This window comes from Manis pentadactyla, chromosome 13 (assembly GCF_030020395.1).
Source record: "Manis pentadactyla isolate mManPen7 chromosome 13, mManPen7.hap1, whole genome shotgun sequence".
Lineage (NCBI taxonomy): Eukaryota > Metazoa > Chordata > Mammalia > Pholidota > Manidae > Manis > Manis pentadactyla.
In genome coordinates this window covers 50701693-50717263 of record NC_080031.1, presented here as the reverse complement: position 1 = coordinate 50717263, position 15571 = coordinate 50701693, and the positions used below count along the sequence as shown (strand labels likewise).

General features: G+C 38.9%; 1 pseudogene; it reads right to left on the bottom strand.

The window, feature by feature from the left end:
- Positions 1-2630: 2630 nt before the first annotated feature.
- Positions 2631-4671, bottom strand: LOC118919967 (calpain-7-like; annotated as a pseudogene).
- Positions 4672-15571: the final 10900 nt, after the last annotated feature.

Sequence of the window (15571 nt, the reverse complement as noted above, 5' to 3'; positions counted from 1 at the left end):
AAAAGCCATTACCTATTGGTTTCACTGGAGAATTCTACCAAAAGACAAATACTTCATGATATAGTTTGTAAATGTAATCTAAATAACTGAACTCATAGAAAGAAAGGGTCATGGTTACCAGGGTCAGGGAATGGTGCAAAGTGAGAGATGTGTTCAAAAATGTAAAATCTTCCAGTTAGAGGATGCATAATTTGTGAGAATCTCATGTGCAGAACTGTGATTTTAGTTAAGAAGCCTATATTGTATACCTGAAAATATCTAAGAGTAGATCTTAAGTGATTGTACCATAAAAGGAAATGGGAACTATAAGCCATGATGGAGGTTTTCACTGAGCTATGGTGACAGACAGTCATTCTGCAATATATAAGCATATGAAAACAGAACACTGTGCACATTAAGTTTCAACACAGTTATATGTCAATTATGTTAATGATGCTGGGAGAAAAAACAAACATCATGGTTCACTGCTACTGACTTGGAGAAGATCTGAGCTGAACTTCAAACTCAAATTTAAGTTTGTCCTTTTCTTCATTCTCTTTGAATGTGAGTTTTAGGCCTGGTACAATTAAGTTAACCACAAAAATTGATGGAAATTATTATTTCTCTACTGAGGTGTAGTTGATACACCATATTATATTACTTTCAAGTATACAACACAGTGGTTCACAGTTACCCCATTATTAAATTCTCACCCCCACTAGTGCAGTGACTATCTGACAACACAGGACGATGTTACAGAATCATGACTATATTCTCCATGCTGTACTACCATCCCTGTGACCAGCTTATATTATGATTGAGAATTTTTGTGCCCTTACCACCCCCATGCATACATCCAAACCCCTCCTGCATGGTAACCACCAGTCTCTTCTCAGTGGATGACAATTATATTTGGAAATGAAGTCTATGCTTTCTTGGGCTTACGAGATAAGAAATAGAAATGTCATTCATCATCAGTCATATTACAGAACAGCTTGGTGTGGCCATGGATATAAGTGAATATGTGACATATTGTCTTATTTAAAAGCCACTTTGAATATGGTGTCTGTTGCAGAAATGATATATTTTTTCCATTTGGATGTATATTTTTAAAAATTTTCGTGACTAAATTTCCCTAGCTAGGAATTCCAATGCATTGTTGAATGGAAATGGAAACAGGAGGCATTCTTGTTTTGCTCCTGATTATATGATGTTTGCTATGGGATTTTCATACTTGGTGTTTATTAAGTCAAGGTAGTTTCCTTCTATTCTTAGTTTATTGAATGTCTTTATCTTGGCAGGATGTTGAATTTTTTCAAATAATCTATCTTCATTTATTGGACAATCAGGATTATTTTCCTTTATTTTGTTAACATGGTGTATTGCATTGATTGCCAATCTCATGTTGAACTATATTTGCATTCCTGGAATAAATCTAACTTGCTCATGGTGCATAATCATGTAATGTGCTGTTAGATTCTGTTTGTTAGTATTTTTTTTTGCAGGCTTTTGCATCAATATTTATAACAGATATATATGAGTTGTAGTATCTTTGTGTGGCTCTGATACCAGGGTCATATGGCCTCAAAATATGTGGTTGATGTGTTCCCTCATCTTCAGTTTTTGGTAGAGTTTGAGGAAAATTGTTGCAAATTCTATAAATGTTTGTGCAAATCACTGCTGGAGCCATCTGTTCCTGAACTTTTCTTTGTTGGAAGAATTTTGATTACTTTGTTGAACTCCTTACTTAGTTTTTGTCTGTTTTCTACTTCACTTTTGATGAATTTTTGTTAGGTTATATTTTATCTAGGAATACATCCATTTCAATTAAATTTTCAAGTTCATTGGTGTGCATTTTTGCTGTGTCTTCTTTTTTTTTTTTTTTTTTTTTTTTTTTTTTAGGAGAGCAAAGTACAGGCTTTTATTTAGAGATAAAGTGAAAGGACAGAGCTCCTGGCTCACGCCAGGAGGGGACAAGAGAGTCCCTGCTGTGTCTTCTTATAATCCTTTTTATTTCTGTAAAAGGGATTGCAATGTCTCATTTATTTCTGTTTACTTATTTGAGTCTTCTCCAATTTTAAATTAATCTAATGAGAGCTTTGTCAATTAGTTAACATTTTCAGAGGAACATCTCTTGGTTTTGTTGATTTTTTTGTATCATGTTCAGGACTATCATCAGGACAAAAAACAATTTTTTAATTGTTTTTTATGCTTGTGTTTTGTGTCTTTCTTTCTGAATCCTATTTATGTTCTTCCTTGTGCTGGCTTTGAATTTAATTCCCTTTTTCCTTTTAATATGTTAAGAGACAAATTTGGGTTGTTTACTTTGGATCTCCTTTTTTAATGCAAATTTTTACAGCCAACAGTTTACCTTTCTGCAGTGCTTTTGCTGTACCCATTAAGATTTTTTATGTTGTGCTTCATTTTAAATTATCTAAAATGTTTTATAAATTCCACTGTAATTGTTTAATTAACCAGTTGGTTGCTTAAATATATTATTAGTGTATTATGTATATATTAGTATAGCTCTGTTTTTGTTTTTCCTATTTGCTTGCAATGCATTTTCATTATTTGCTTTCATTCTGTGGAAGTTCTCATATTTAAAGTGAGTGTATGATAGGCAGCATATAGTTGGATCCTCTCTTTTACATTCATTTTGCTAGTCTGTGTAAGTTGTAAACTTTCTTCCCATCAGTCTTATACACAGCCATTGCGATAAATTCTCAATTATTTTCAAAATCATCCTTGTCGGTTATGTGTCTACTAAGCAAACACCACGCCGCAGCGCCCCCATGTGGACAGTGCACTTCCAGTTAGCCAGACTAGCATCCCAAGAGCTATGTATACATGTTGATTCTTTAAAAAGACCTGGATTCCAACTCAAATAAATCACATCACAATACTGCCAGAGACCATCCCATGAAATCCAAATATTCCATTGTCTATTTTATGAGCTGTTCGAGGATCAAAGTTTAAATATTTTTGCAACTCCAGGGTCCAGTTATTTACATCATTTTCATTGTATGTGCCTTTCCAACGTAAATGACTCCAAGGAATTTTCAATTGGACAAATCGCAGCCGCTTGAACTCTCTAACATCCAGAACAGCATATCCATGTGTGGGAATGAGACCTCACTTCTCTCCCTCGGCTTCAGTCATTGTGCAAGTTGACGCAGTGCCAAGGACATCCCCTTTGTGAAACCTTTGATAAAGCGTTCTGAAAGAATTACCCTTACTGAAAATCTGAATGCATAGCAGTCCTTTCTGGTATCCACCCAGTCAGTGCATGAAGATAAATATTTGAATCGGATCCTGGGAAATCATATCCTCCCATGACTTTTATGTATGCTTTTTCTATGAGAGAAACCCATAATTCGCTTTTGTTGTTAGAATAAGAACATCAAATTTCCTTCGTGATCAACAGGTAACTGTTCATCAATTATCACCTTTCTTGGGACACAATTGAGGTGTATGTAGTTTTACCATATACTTCCCACATGAATTGTTATCTGGCTCACCATGCTTATTCTGAGGGTAAATTATGCTGGTAATCATCTTCTTATTAAATCTTCTTTCATAAACTGCACTGATAGCCAATGATGCCACAAAGTAACACTGATACTATTGTCTGTTTTATGCAAAAACTGTACACAGTATAAATCATTGCAGAATTGCTGAAGACGTCTTCTGGTCGTACCCATTCAGAAAACGTAGCTTTTCATGTGGGTGATAAAGCCAGCTTGTCCCGTCTGTCAGAAGGCACTGGACAAGCAAAACGTTCCATCAGATCAATACTCATGAAAGGGACGTATTCTTTGCCATTTATTTTTTGATGTGGCCCTGAGCGCTTCTATTTCTTCTGCCATATACCTCTGTCCTTGTGCATCATGATAGTGGACTTACAAATGGCCGAGGTCTTTCCAGGAAGGGTTAGTTCCCAGGGGACAATGCGATCCTGTCGAGGCGGCTTCGGTCTGACTCTCGCTGACTTGGTTCTGCGTGGTGGCTTTGTTAAAGGCTCAGGCAGGCTGCCTCTGTCTAGTGCCTGTTGGGCCACCTGTTTCAGTTTATTTTGCAGAATTTTGTCAGCAGTTTCATAATCAGAGATCTACGGTTTCCGTATACAACTCTATGACGTCTTCAACATTCCCCGTCCCGTCTTTGTCAAAAGCTTGTGTAACAAGGAAACGGACTCGCTCCAAGTGCAGCTGATGTTTTGATTTCAAAGGATCAGCACTCTTTGAACTGCAGCATGTAAAGCCTGGATTCTTTCCAATCACTCATTTATTTCTCTTGACGATGTTCTAGGCTTGGTCCTGCCATCTCAGCATAAAACCAAGCCTGCTCAGCTTCCCTGTAGCAAAACAAAGCCTCGGAGCAGCGGCCTTCGAGGTCACGCTGCACCGCCAGCCTGGAGGACTGCACAGCGTCCCGCTCCAGCGCTGGGGCGTCCACGGAGCCGAACCCCTGCGGCCGAGGGAGGCCCACACGCGGGGAGGCCCCTCGCCGAAGGCGGCGTGCCCGGGGCCGGGGTGAGGAGTGGGGGTGCCGGCGGGCGTGCACAGCTCACTGCCAGTGGCCGAGGGAGGACTGGGGCTTCCTGGGCTGGAACCTGTCACGGGCTGCGCCCCTCAGCCCATGCGGCTCCCGAGCTGCAAGGCCGCCCCGCTTCGCCGTCCCTAAATTAAGCATTCTCCCCTAAATTAATAGTTTTATTTTATATATCCTATAAGGTAATTAAAAGTGGAGTTCTCGGTTTATTTTTTCCATTACCCAAATACATGACTGCTTTGGAATTTCCTTAAGGGTCTCACCCTGGTTTCTTTCAGAAGCCTTGGATTTCTGTTGCTTTCCCCCTCCTGTAACCTCTTACTCAGAAGGTCCCACGGATTTGTACTTCTCTGAGCGTCTAATGCTCCATGACACCTGCCACTGCTATCAGAGGCCTCCAAACTGGAATCCAATCTACACCATTTCTTCCATCAGTGTTTTGGGTAAGACGAAAGAGAAACCAACCCCCTTGGAGAGCCTAGGGCCAATCAGAACCGCATCTCTAGTGCACACTTCTGTCCCAGAGGATGAAGTGGACATTAAGTGGTCTCTTTATGACCAAGGCACCCAGATCTTAGGGTGGGATGGGGCAACCTAAGTAAAATGCCACAGAATTTCACCCCATTTTGAATAAGGCTTTTTCTTGGTTACGTTAACTTGTTTCCTGTCGCTTCATAACTGTATTCTACAGTTCTTGTAAAAACTACGTTGGTCCATGTGTTGTTTATTTGGTGTTTCTGTGGGCTTTGAGGATGTGGATCTGCCTCCTACCCATCTTTCTGATGTTGGATTTTAAGGGATGAAGGTGGTGACAGGTTATAATATACCTTAGGAATGCCTTCTTTTATATTGAGGCATCTCATTGGTTTTCCTCCTTTGCTTTTACTCCCTTCCTATTAAATCTGACCAGATAAAATAAGATGATCTTTCATGTTTACATTGTCCCTATTTGTGTGAATTTTAAGGGCTATCTTGAGCTCACGGGAACTCCTGGCACTATCTTGGTCTATTTGGACTCAGAGATATGGACGTGTAGGTTCAGACTGAGAGTGTAGGCATTTACCCTGTGTGGATGGTGAGCTCTGGGTGGGAGGCAGCCCAGTAGCTCAGAAGAGGCAGTCTTGTTCAGTGGACATGCTGTTTGCTGGGCTGGGCATGTGGGCAGAGAGAGTGGCCATGTTATAGGATTCATTTTAAGTTATTCTCTGCCTGGATAGTGCGTTCTGTTTTTGTTTTTTGAGTTTCTTTGAGTTGATGGTAGAGAGAAGTTACACTTACATGTGCATAAATATTGAGAGGTTTTGTGTCTGCATTGGACTAAATAGTAAGGGATATGCTTCCATCCCTGAATCCATATTAAATAGGATCGTAACAAAAATATAATAACAGCAGTGATGGTAATAGTCATCACTAAAGTTGATATTTATTAAGGGCTGTATGCTTGCCAGGCAACGTTGTGAGTTGCTAGCCTTTATAAACTAAATAAGTTTTCACAAATCACCCTCAGTGGTATGGGATAGCCCAAGTCACAGTAGAAAGACAGGAATAAACTTCAGAGTAAAGAAAGCAAATAATAATTTCTGGTTATCCTATTCATGCAGAATAAGCTCTGGTCGCCCAGCTCCACTTAGTCAAAACTGAATCATCTTGACTTTTATGTTATTGTAAATTTTTTTTACCTTGAAAAAAGGAGTTGTCATATGCCATCCCTTAAAACTAGTTAAGGGGAGGGGACTGGAGCCAACATGGCGGCGTGAGTAGGACAGTGGGAATCTCCTCCCAAAAACATATATATGTTTGAAAATACAACAAATACAACTAATCCTAAAAGAGAGACCAGAAGACACAGGACAACAGACAGAATACAACTACACCAGTGAGAACCCAGCATCTGGTGAAAGGGGTAAGATACAAGCCCCGGCCCGGTGGGACCCGAGCACACCTCTCTCCAGCTCCCGGCGGGAGAAGAGTAGGCAGAGCGGGAGGGAGACGGAGCCTAGGACTGCTAAACACCCAGCCCTAGCCACCCGCACCAGAGCACAGGCACAGTGCATGCGTGGAGGGCTGGTAACTAATGAAACAGGGCAGCAAGACCTCTGAGAGGGTGCCGAAGCTGATGCCCCTGTGACAAAGAAAAGCGGAGACTTTTTGAAAGTCTTAAAGGGACAGGGATTTAACAGCTGGACGGAAACAGCATAGGTCACAGCCCAGTGGCAGGAAATTACAGGGAAAACAGGGCGCACTAACCCCCTGGGCAACAGCTCTGAGACCCCTCACGGAGGTAAACAGCCAAACAGCCCCCCCACCCACACCCCCACCACCGGTCCATTACCCCTTCGGGCACTGTCAAAGCAGAGAAACAGCCTAAGGCAAATCCCGCCCACAGAAAGGGAGATCCATCCATATCAGCTGGGCAAGACACAAAGACCCAGCCTACTCGCAATTATCCAACACAAGCCACTAGAGGTCGCAGTTGTCCCAGTAAAGAAAGGCCAGTAGCAAGTGAAAAGTTTGGCCCTCCCAGCCGACAGTCAATAGCACCTGTCAACATGAAAAGGCAAAAAAATATGATCCAGACAAGACTAACCCAGACAGCTTCGGCATCTGCTACATCTTCTCCTGAGAAGGAACCTGGGGAGATAGATTTAACCAGTCCTCCTGAAAAAGAATTCAAAACAAAAGTCATAACCATGCTGATGGACTTGCAGAGAAATATGCAAGAACAAAGGAAGGAGAATACATAAATAAAACAATCTCTGGAAGGATTTCAAAACAGAATGGATGAGATGCAAGAGACCATTAATGAACTAGAAAACAGAGAACAGGAATGCAGAGAAGCTGATGCAGAGAGAGATAAAAGGATCTCCAGGAATGAAAGAAATTTAAAAGAGCTGAGTGACCAATCAAAAAGGAATAATATACGCATCATCAGAATACCAGAAGGAGAAGAGACAGAAAAAGGGATAGAAAGTGTCTTTGAAGAAATAATTGCCGAAAACTTACCCAAACTAGGGGAATAAATGGCCTCTCAGACCACAGAGGTACACAGAATTCCCATGACAAGGGATCCAAGGAGGGGAACACCAAGACACATAATAATTAAAATGGCAAAGATTAAAGACAAGGAAAAAACATTAAAGGCAGCCAGAGAGAAAAAAAGGTCACTTACAAAGGAAAACCCATCAGGCTATCATCAGACTTCTCAACAGAAACCCTACAGGCCAGAAGAGAATGGCATGATATACTTAATGCAATGAAACAGAAGGGCCTCGAACCAAGACTACTGTATCCAGCACGAATATCATTTAAATATTAAGGAGGGATTAAAGAATTCCCAGAAAAACAAAAATTGAGGGAATTTGCCTCCCGCAAACCACCTCTTCAGAGCATCCTACAGGGACTGCTCTAGATGGGAGCACTCCTAAAAAGAGCACAGAACAAAACACCCAAAATATGAAGAAGCGAGGAGGAGGAATAAGAAGGGAGAGAAATAAAGAATCATCAGACCGTGTTTATAATAGCTCAACAAGCGAATTAAGTAAGACAGTAAGATAGTAAAGAAGCTAACCCTGAACCTTTGGTAACCACAAACTTAAAGACTGCAATGGCAATAAATTCATACCTTTCAATAATCACCCTAAATGTAAATGGACTGAATGCACCAATCAAAAGACACAGAGTAATAGAATGACAAAAAAAGCAAGATCCATCCATATGCTGCTTACAAGAGACTCACCTCAAACCCAAAGACATGCACAGACTTAAAGTCATGGGATGGAAAAAGATATTTCATGCAAACAACAGAGAGAAGAAAGCAGGTGTTGCAATTGGGGTATGAGACAAAACAGACTTCAAAATAAAGAAAGTAACAAAAGACAAAGAAGGACATTACATAATGATAAAGAGCTCAGTCCATCAAGAGGATATAACCCTTATAAATATATATGCACCCAATACAGGAACAACAACATATGTGAAACAAATATTAACAGAACTAAAGGAGGAAACAGAATGAAATGCATTCATTCTAGGAGACTTCAACACACCACTCACTCAAAGGATAGATCCACCAGACAGAAAATAAGTAAGGACACAGAGGCACTGAACAACACATTAGAGCAGATAGAACTAATAGACATCTACAGAACTCTACATCCAAAAGCAACAGGATACACATTATTCTCAAGTGCACATGGAACATTCTCCAGAATAGACCACATACTAGGCCACAAAAAAGGCCTCAGTAAATTCCAAAAGATTGAAATCCTACCAACCAACTTTTCAGACCACAAAGGTATAAAATTAGAAATAAACTGTACAAAGGAAGCAAAAAGGCTCACAAACACATGGAGGCTAAACAACACGCTCCTAAATAATCAATGGATCAATGACAAAATCAAAATGGAGATCCAGCAATATATGGAAACAAACAACAACAACACTAAGCCCCAACTTCTGTGGGACACAGCAAAAACAGTCTTAAGAGGAAAGTATATAGCAATCCAAGCATATTTAAAAAAGGAAGAACAAGCCCAAATGAATGGTCTAATGTCACAATTATCGAAATTGGAAAAAGAAGAACAAATAAGACCTAAGGTCAGCAGAAAGAAGGACATAATAAAGATCAGAGAAGAAATAAATAAAATTGAGAAGAATTAAACAATAGCAAAAATCCATGAAACCAAGAGCTGGTTCTTCGAGAAAATAAGCAAAATAGATAAGCCTCTAGCCAGACTTATTAAGAGGAAAAGAGAGTCAACACAAATCAACAGTAAAAGAAATGAGAAAGGAAAAATCACGACGGACCCCACAGAAATACAAAGAATTATTAGAAACTACTATGAAAACCTATATGCTAACAAGCTGGGAAATCTAGGAGAAATGGACAACTTCCTAGAAAAATACAACCTTCCAAGACTGACCCAGAAAGAAACAGAAAATCTAAACAGACAAATTACGGGCAACGAAATTGAAGAGGTAATCAAAAAACTTCCAAAGAACAAAACCCCCAGGCCAGATGGATTTACCTCAGAATTTTATCAGAAATACAGGGAAGACATAATTCCCATTCTCCTTAAAGTTTTCCAAAAAATAGAGGAGGAGGGGATACTCCCAAACTCATTCTATGAAGCTAACATCACCCTAATACCAAAACCAGGCAAAGACCCCACCAAAAAAGAAAACTACAGACCAATATCCCTGATGAACGTAGATTCAAAATACTCAACAAATTTTAGCAAACCAAATTCAAAAATACATCAAAGGATTGCACACCACGACCAAGTGGGATTCATCCCAGGGATGCAAGGATAGCACAACATTTGAAAGTCCATCAACATCATCCACCACATCAACAAAAAAAAAGACAAAAACCACATGATCATCTCCATAGATGCTGAAAAAGCATGTGACAAAGTTCAACATCCATTCATGATGAAAACTCTCAGCAAAATGGGACTGGAGGGCAAGTACCTCAACATAATAAAGGCCATCTATGAAAAACACACAGCCAACATTATATTGAACAGTGAGAAGCTGAAAGCTTTTCCTCTGAGATCGGGAACTAGACAGGGATACCCACTCTCCCCACTGTTATTTAACATAGTACTGGAGGTCCTAGCCACGGCAATCAGACAAAACAAAGAAATGTAAGGAATCCAAATTGGTGAAGAAAAAGAAGTTAAACTGTCACTATTTGCAGATGACATGATACTGTACATAAAAAACCCTAAAGACTCCACCCCAAAACTGCTAGAACTGATATCGGAGTACAGCAAAGTTGCAGGATACAAAATCAACACACAGAAATAGGTGGCTTTCCTATACACTAACAATGAACGAACAGAAAGAGAAATCAGGAAAACAACTCCACTCACAATTGCATCAAAAAAAATAAAATACCTAGGAATAAACTTAACCAAAGAAGTGAAAGACTTATACTCTGAAAACTACAAGTCACTCTTAAGAAAAATTAAAGGGGACACTAACAGATGTAAGCGCATCCCATGCTCGTGGCTAGGAAGAATTAATATCGTCAAAATGGCCATCCTTCCCAAAGCAATATACAGATTTGATGCAATCCCTATGAAACAACCAGCAACATTCTTCAATGAACTGGAACAAATAATTCAAAAATTCATATGGAACCACCAAAGACCCCGAATAGCCAAAGCAATCCTGAGAAAGAAGAATAAAGTAGGGGGAATCTCACTCCCCATCTTCAAGCTCTATTATAAAGCCATAGTAATCAAGACAATTTGGTACTGGCACAAGAACAGAGCCTCAGACCAATGGAGCAGACTAGAGAATCCAGACATTAACCCAGACATATATGTTCAATTAATATTTGACAAAGGAGCCATGGACATACAATGGAGAAATGACAGTCTCTTCAACAGATGGTGCTGGCAAAACTGGACAGCTACACGTAGGAGAATGAAACTGGACCATTGTCTAACCCCATATACAAAAGTAAACTCAAAATGGATCAAAGACCTGAATGTAGGTCATGAAACCATTAAACTCTTCTAAGAAAACATAGGCAAAAACCTCTTAGACATAAACATGAGTGATCTCTTCTTGAACATATCTCCCCGGGAAAGGAAAACAACAGCATAAATGAACAAGTGGGACTATATTAAGCTGAAAGCTTCTGTACAGCAAAAGACACCATCAATAGAACAAAAAGGAACCCTACAGTATGGGAGAATATATTTGAAAATGACACATCCGATAAAGGCTTGACGTCCAGAATATATAAAGAGCTCACACGCCTCAACAAACACAAAACAATTAACCCAAATAAAGAATGGACCGAGGAACTGAACAGACGGTTCTCCAGAAAAGAAATACAGATGGCCAACAGACACATGGAAAGATGCTCCACATCGCTAATTATCAGAGAAATGCAAATTAAAACTACAATGAGGTATCACCTCACACCAGTAAGGATGGCTGCCATCCAAAAGACAAACAACAACAAATGTTGGCGAGGCTGTGGAGAAAGGGGAACCCTCCTACACTGCTGGTGGGAATGTAAATTAGTTCAACCATTGTGGAAAGCAGTATGGAGGTACGTAAAAATGCTCAAAAGAAACATACCGTTTGACCCAGGAATTGCACTCCTAGGAATTTACCCTAAGAATGCAGCAATCAAGTATGTAAAAGACCAATGCACCCCTATGTTTATCGCAGCACTATTTACAATAGCCAAGAATTGGAAGCAACCTAAAAGTCCATCGATAGATGAATGGATAAAGAAGAGGTGGTACATATACACAATGGAATACTACTCAGCCATAAGAAAAAGGCAAATCTTACCATTTGCAGCAACATGTATGGAGCTGGAGGGTATTATCCTCAGTGAAACAAGCCAAGCGGAGAAAGAGAAATACCAAATGATCTCACTCATCTGTGGAATATCAGAACAAAGGAAAAACTGAAGGAACAAAACAGCAGCAGAATCACAGAACTCAAGAATGGACTAACAGGTACCAAAGGGAAAGGGACTGGGGAGGATGGGTGGGTAGGGAGGGATAAGGGGGGTGGAGAAAAGGGGGGTATTAAGATTAGCATCCATAGGGGGGTGGGAGAAAGGGAGGGCTGTACAACACAGAGAAGACAAGTAGTGATTCTACAACATTTTGCTACGCTGATGGGCAGTGACTGTAAAGGGTTATATAGGGGGGTCCTGGTATAAGGGAGAGCCTAGTAAACATAATATTCGTCAAGTAAGTGTAGATTAGTGATACCAAAAAAAAAGAAAGAAAAAAAAGGACAGTTCCTGTGTGGTAACCTCCAATGAGTTCTACACAAGGGTATAAAGGGCATATGAACGTGTAGGCAAAGGGTCTGTTTGTGTTTATACAGAGGATCAAAGCCTATTTGGGCTACCCTGAAAATGAACTAAGATTAAATATGAAAAAGTACTTTCAACATCAGCACTCTCGGGAGGACTCATGCCAGAAGATGATCATCAAAAAAACCCCAACAAATTTCCATGCACTGCTACAGCTGTAGATGCACTCATCGCACCAGTTCCTGGACTTGCCAAGGGAATGAAGAAGGAGATATCTAAGCTGGCCTGTGCATACAGTAAAACAACAAATTTGACTGGATCTATACGGTTGGAACTCAACCAAGAATTAGGAGAAGTGCAAATTGTAGCACTCCAAAATCTTACAACTACAGACTATTTACAGTTAAAAGAACATATGGGATGTGAACAGTCCCCAGGAATGGGTTGTTTTAATTTATCTGAATTCTCTCAGACTGTTCAAGTTCAGATGGATATTATCCACCATATCATAGATAAGTTTTCACAAATGCCTAAGGTGCCTAACTGGTTTTCTTGGTTTCACTGGAGATGGCTGGTAATTACAGGTATGCTTTGGTTACGTAACTGTACTCCTATTATGTTAATGTGTGTGCAAAATTTACTTAGTAGTTTAAAAACTATAATTGCTGAAGTTACACTACGAGAAGATATATCAAAGAAATAATCAATCTCCCCAGGTTTTCTTCCGCCTGCTACTTCTATAGCTTTTCTTCTTCCTTCCTAAGTACCACCTTTAAATAGAATTCAAACATAAATTGAATTTACCGAGTATCATAATTCTTCCAAGTGGTAAAGATACCTCAAGATAAATACTGGACATAGAAGTCACAGGGCATAAATATGCAAAGAATTAAAAAGCTAACCTTTTCAAACAATAAGGCTTCTCTCTCACTTACCAACTTTACATTTCCCTGTATGGCCCCAGAAGATGACTGGTTAGCCAGAGACGGGTAAGATTCCTCAAGGAAGAAACAACCTAAGACAGGCACAATCGCAGGGGGGCCATCAGGTGAGAAATTGGGGAGCAACAGAGGTGTGGCTTAGAACCTCAACCCCCTGTTCTGAGAGAAATCTTCCGCATACGTGGATGTTTTATTGCCCGTATCTAGCGTGGATTAACACATAGGCTACAGGCACACACCTACATTTGCTCTCTTACAACACTAAACTATGTTTTCTACCTTTATCTTGTATCTACCTACCACTTCAGTATTTTATTAAAAATAATAATAATGAAGAGAGGAGTGTGGTATCCACATATGAATCAAGTATAAAAATCAAATGAATATTCATATTTGAACTGACTGTTTATAGCTCATAATGCATGAGCAAAACCGAAAGCTTCTGTGATGACTGCCCCTGTAATTTTCACCACCATGTAACTTATTCACTATGTAAGAATTTGTACTCCATGTAAGAACTTGTTAGTTAAGCTTCAAAAGATTGGAGACTGACGAAAATTAGGCTTGGGGTGGATTAATCATTGTGCATTGAGCATTGACCCCCCTATACAGAATTTTATTGTTGTCAACAGCCATTTGATCAATAAATATGAGAGATGCCTTCACAGAAATATATATATATATATATTTATATATATATATATACACGCACTTCCAATTGTAAAATAAATAAGTAACCGGGATGTAATGTATAGCATAAGGAATATAGTCAAAATATTGTAACAACTTGGTATGGTGATATGGCTGTTACCTAGAATTATCATGTCTATAAATCTTGAATCACTGTGTTGTACACCTGAAACTAATGTAATACTGTGTGTCAACTACCCTTCAATAAAAAAATAAAAAATAAAAATAAAAAAAAAAACTAGTCAAGGGGATAGAGTGTTCAAAAATCAACCTCCCGTTACTGTCTCTAGAATTAATCAATCTTGTTACAGTAGAGCAAGATTGAGAGAATGTCATGGTATTATTGAAATTCCTTTCTATAAACTTGCCTGCCATGTGCTTTTACTGGTTATAACGTTCATACTGTATTTGTGGACATTCAGAAACGGAGTCTCCTATTTCCCTGGCCAGCCCATGTTCTTAAAATTGGTTTATTAAAAAAATGCAATATTTTACACAGAACATCCCCAGTGTCATAGGCTTCCCCAGAAATGCTTACCTATTATGTACACAAAAATTAAACTATATGTCAGTTGGTGGTTAGTTATGTGGAGTCTAAATTTATATGCATAGTTTAAAGGCAAATTGAGTACAATGCTACTTTCTAAAAAGCTAGTCAGATATATAATAGTGACCTGTTTTGTTTTTTTTTTTACATGTGGTATTTGAGCATTCTCCCAGTACTCAATTTTATTTCTGGAGCTGAGGGAACAGCTCTAACAAAGAATCACATGTGCCTAATTATGCACTAGAAACTAAGTTTTCCCAAAGGGTCTGTTGGAACCAAAATATGACTTTCCAACTTAATTAAGCAGCTCATTTATTCTGCGAAGTTAAAAGTATTACATGAGGTTGAAAAATGACTCTACACATTTAAATTAATTTTCAAATGAACTTTTCATGGTAAATGATTGAAAATTTACTGCCTGAGGCAAGACAAAACAAAACAATAGTAATCTTACAAATGGTTGGTTAATAGTTCCTAAAATGTCTTTTAAATAGATTTGAAAACTTTTGAATTTTTCACAGAATCTATTATTCTGCCTTTCTAAGGCATGCCACATTAAATAGCTTAATTATCAAGACTATGTCCTTTTGCCTCTGTAACTTTTGGATATTTATGATGAATAAATAGTATAATTTCATTAGTTTTTCTGTCAAAAGAGGAATTTCTGTGACTCTCTAATTACTAACTCCAAGTGGTTAGGTAATCCTTCTTATATGTAATTTCACAGTTCTATCTCCCATTTCTTTGCTAATTTTTTAAAGAACATAATCCTAGAAGAATGAACTATATAGTTCTTTATCTGAGACGTATGGCACAAAATAAATGTTAAATGATTTACTTTATAAAATTGAAGATTATGATATTTCTGCTTATCTAGTGGAAAATATGTTTTCAGGGCAATATATTTTTATTCAACCTCCAAGACATGGCTTGGTGGAGGTGAAGAACTCTTTTTCACAGGGACTTTCAACTATCAAAAAGCTGTTAAGGCTGCTGACTGCTCTGAAGTAAGTCAGCAGAAATTATAATGCTTTGACAGGCTTATTGTGACACATTGAAAAGAAA